The sequence below is a fragment of the Rhinolophus ferrumequinum genome, chromosome 14, assembly GCF_004115265.2.
Source record: "Rhinolophus ferrumequinum isolate MPI-CBG mRhiFer1 chromosome 14, mRhiFer1_v1.p, whole genome shotgun sequence".
Lineage (NCBI taxonomy): Eukaryota > Metazoa > Chordata > Mammalia > Chiroptera > Rhinolophidae > Rhinolophus > Rhinolophus ferrumequinum.
This window is the reverse complement of record NC_046297.1, coordinates 40,265,458-40,270,266: the sequence shown is the minus strand read 5'-3', so window position 1 is coordinate 40,270,266 and position 4,809 is coordinate 40,265,458. Positions and strand designations below refer to the sequence as shown.

The 4,809-nt window shown below is 39.6% G+C and overlaps 1 pseudogene; it reads left to right on the top strand.

Annotated features, from left to right (window-relative positions):
• Window positions 1-218: 218 nt before the first annotated feature.
• Window positions 219-308, top strand: LOC117034212 (uncharacterized; annotated as a pseudogene).
• The last annotated feature ends 4,501 nt before the right edge of the window (window positions 309-4,809 follow it).

The window sequence follows — 4,809 nt, the reverse complement described above, 5'->3', positions numbered from 1 at the left end:
AAAAAAGTTCCAAAATTGCTTTGAAGGGTGGACTAGGTGCTGGCATCGGTGCATAGCTTCCTAAGGGGAGCACTTAGGTAACCATAGTGATATTCAGCAATGAGGTCTGTGGTACTTTTTCTAGGATGAGTTCACAAACTTAATTGTCTGACCTCGTATATACATATACATATATATATGTGTATATACATTTATTTACTTGTTTATTTATTTATTGCATCGCTTCTCGGCCTTTTGGCTAAGATCAAGTGTAGTATTTATTTATTGTAAAGAATTGGCTGAGGTGATTATGGAAGCTGAGAAATCCAGATTCAGGAAAGCCAATGGTATAGCTCCCATCAAAACCCAAAGGCTTAAGAACCAGGAAAGCCAATGGTGTGAGTTCAAGTTTGAGTCCAAGTCTGAAGGCGGGAGAAGACCAATATCCCAGCTCAAAGGTAGTCGGGCAGAGAGAGAATTCTTTCTTACTCAGCCTTTCATTCTCTTCGGGCATTAAACATATTAGATGAGGTCCACCCGCACTGGGGAGGGCAATTTGCTGCACTTAGTCTATGAATTCAAATACTAGTCTCATCCAGAAACACCCTCACCGACACACCCAGATAATGTTTGACCAAACATCTGGGCACCTGTGGCCCAGTCAAGTTGATATATAAAATTCACCTCCACAAATAAATACTTACCTCAAAAGTTCTTGTGAGGATTACATGGGGGGACAGTATACAAAATGCTCAGAACAGAGCCTGGCACACAGGAAGTATTCACTAAATACTGTTTCTCACCCCCATGGTTCCCACCAGGTTTTTTTTTTTTTCTCCTTAGCATCTCTGAAGACATTGTAAACTGGAAATAATCCACTATATCACCTAGCCCAAATGCCTGCACATGGCAAATAAGTCATGTATGTTTGTTGAATACCTAGATTGAATGTGGAAAAAAAATTGATCCAGAGCCATTAATGAAGTGACTTACAGATGGAATTGGAAGAAGTAGCAGGAGCTCCATAAGAGGCTGGAAATGCAGCACTGGAGTAGAAATGTGGACCAAAAAAGATAGTAAAATTAAAATACACACAACAATCTGGGGAAGGTATTCTGTCTACTGCAACTTATACAATAGACAGAAAATTGATTTCCTTGTTATATGTTCTGCTTTTATAAACCACAAGAAAAAGATGAAGAACACCCAACAAACAATAGACATAGACAGGTAACTCATGATGAAGAAATGCAAATGACCAAGAATCCCAGGAAAGCATGTCAACTTTACCAATAATCAAAGGAGAGTAAATTTTCCCTGTATCAAACAATGACTTTAAAAACAGAATTACAATTCCTAGGAATAGCAAGGGTCTAAGGCAACAGGCAATCTTTACATTGCTGAAAGGAGAGAAAATAGGTTATGATTTTTCTGGAGGTCGACTTGAATAAAAAGCTTTAAAGATGTACAAACTTTGATTCAGTAATGACATTCCTTGAAATGACATTTATCCTAACGTAATCATAGAAGACGTGAGCAAAAATGTTAGCAGGAATTCTTTAGCAGGACACAAAGCAAGAAATTGTTTAGCAGGACGTTCAAAATAACCTAAGTGTTCAACAATAGGGGATTATTATTTTTTAAGTATATGTAAAGATAAGTAGATGATATCAAAGTATTAATGGTGGTTATCTTTGGATGATAAGATTGTGAGTTGTATTTTCTGCCTTTTGATTATTGTATGTTTCAAATTTTCTACAATGAGCATGTGTTACCTTTTATAATAATTTTGTTATAAGAATGAAAGAACTTGAGTATCTGATTATCCTAGGGAGTAAGGGAGTGTGGTATGGGTGACTCTGCACCTGTGATTTTTGGAGCTGTGGTGTCCAATTCTCCAGTCCCAGGGCACTTGAAGAAGGAATGAGGGTGGAGGCAGATTTCCAGCTGCACCATAGGTCATTGCTAACTAATGTGGCCAGAGTAGTGTAGGAGGAATTCACGAGGCCTGATGCAGGTTTCTGCAGAATTTGGCTGAGTTGAAGTAATAATAATAAAGAACAAAGTTTTTTAATAGAATGACCACATTATCTAAAACTACAGGAGCTAAGAAAAACCTTGCTAATAAAGGTTTTAAGGTAATTAATCCCTTAAGGTCAAATAGTGCATATGTATCTTAGTGGATGCATTTAAGGAAGTTATGCGAACAGATCAGTCCATTGTTGACAGCATACCAAACTAACTTGAATTTAACGTATTTTTATGAAGGTTCTTTTTCCTTATAGGTACTTTTCAGCAGCTGAGAATCCAGACCCTCTAATGATTCTGGAGGCTCCTTAGATATTACCCCTGAGTTACTTGGCTTACCCAAACCATGCTTCCCTCATGCGCCTACCTGAACAAGGTAAGGAGCAGATCAGCTGAGACCAACACAGTGATCCCATAGACTTGGACCCAGTGATGTCTCCAGTAGCCAGGGCTTGGAGCCTTCTGGGACCCAGCTTCCTCCTCTCATTTAACACACCCCAAAACACCACAGGGTTCTCAGTGGGATTTTCATACCAATCTCTGAGCTTTGACAGAATTGCAAAAGGCCAGTGGGGTCAAGGAATCCAAAGCCTACCTGGTGGAGAAATGCCCATCCTGGGGAGAAGGGCTGTTGTGAGGAGCTCTCTTTTGTAGGTAGGTCAGATATCTGCAGGTGATGCTCAATCAGTGAGTTTTACAACCTGGGCCCTCCCAGTACTACAGAGGCCAGAGAAGGAAGTGGCGCCTTCATAATCATAATCATGATCATGATGATGGGGAGGAAGAATAGGAGGAGTATGCTGATAAGGATAGCTACCATTCATCGAGCACACACTCACACTATGTGCCAGGCAGTAGGTTAAGTGTGTTACACATAATCACCTTGTATTGTTCTCACAGGTTGAGCACTGTTCTTCTATCCATCCTGGGGAGAAGAGAACCACTGCTTAGGAAATGTAAATAACTTGCCTGACACAGCTAGTAAGTGGCAGTGATTAGGATGGTGCAAAAGTAATTGCGGTTTAAAAGGTTAAAAATAATTGCAAAAACCGCAATTACTTTTGCACCAACCTAATAAAATATAAACCCAGGTCGGTCTGACTCTGGAACCCAAGCTCTTAACCTCCTAATGATATTGACGATGAAACACAGGAGAAAGTTAGTAAGGAAGAGGACACAAGCAGATAGTGCTCTGACACATTAAAAAAACACACAAAGTAACTCTTCAGGAAGCTAAGTGCTAGAAATCTTTGTTCAGCTCTTGACTGCAGAGAAAGGTAAATCCCTTTGCAAGACAACAGATTTTCTGTTTCCTTTCCTGGACTAGTTCTGCTCAGTGAAGTGCAGCTCATTTTAAATCTGTGGTTTCTCTGGAGCCGTTCTTCTTCTCACCCCTCCGGATCTGAAGAATCCATGTGATTTTATGCAGCCTTGCTATCAATGATTCATCTTAGAAAGTAAGCTGGGCACCTGGCTAGTGTGATCACTGGCTTGACCTTTATGTCCTTGAAATTATTTTTAAAAGATTTCACACAAAAGAAAGGAGAGAGGGGAACTTCAACCTTCTCAGCTGCTAAAGAAACAACCCACCCCCAACCCACCCTCAGGCCTGCAGTCTTCCCATTCTGCAAGCTTCAATTGAGGAGACTGGCTGAGCCTGGGGGTACCCTGAGGCCCCAGCCTAGTCAACATCGCTACTGGTTAAAAGGCTGGAACTGCTTTCAACTGGTGAAGGGAAGAAGAAGCTGTTTCAGGACCACAATAGGGTTGGGTGTCACCTTTAAACCTCTTGGTTTAATCATTAAATCACTTTCATTTAATGCTTGCAATGCCTATTGATGTAACAGTATACATAAGTTGTGCATAAAGTATATTTAAAAAATAATAATTTGACTATTTTGTAGAACAAATTTTGAATAGGTAATACATCCATAGGGTATATAAATATAAATATGTTGGATTCCAGTTCCATGTGAGATGGACTAAATATGCTTCACCCTTTCTCTCCCACTGACTGCAACTATAAAGCTTGAACAGAATATGTGAAAGACAATTTGAAGACTGTAGAAAGTAATTGCAGGCAGATTGAGAAAGAACACCAGAATTCAAAATACCACAGAATCTCACTGGTAGTTTCACCATATTTTTTCCCTTCGGTATCACATGACCTGAACTCAAAGCATCCAGAAATCCAAAAGTAGGAACTGTTGAGCAGAGAGAGCTCCAGCTCTAGTTCTGGCTTGAAATGGATTATGACTGAGACTATGGGAAAAGCTAGGGCTTATGGAAGTTCTCACACTCTGTTATCACAAGAACCTTACAGGTAGAACTTTATTCTTACAATAAATAAAGCTGTATGGTTGTAATTGTCCCTCCCCTTAACTTCCTTTTTCCATATATATATATATATATATATATATATATATATATATATATATATATATTTCTTCATCTTGGCGTGCTCAGCAGTGTATAAATGTGGTTTACCATGTCTGCATGCACTGGTTTGCAACTGTTATCTCTTTCCCCCAAATAAATCCTTTTTGGCAATGCAACACCTAATTGAAATTGTTTTTCAGTCAACAAACTCAAGGACCAAGCAAAGGAACTTCTCATGCTCTAGAGAGTGAGAAAATCTCATTTTACTTTTTCTTGTTTCCTTTCTCTTGTGTCCCAGGCCCCAGGCAATCTGGTGGTTGAAATGGCAATGACAAACCACACGAACCCATGAGATTCAACACTCTAAGGAAAGGAAAACTTCCTCTCTGTTACAGCTAAAGTTCCAAGGGGATGGAATAAACC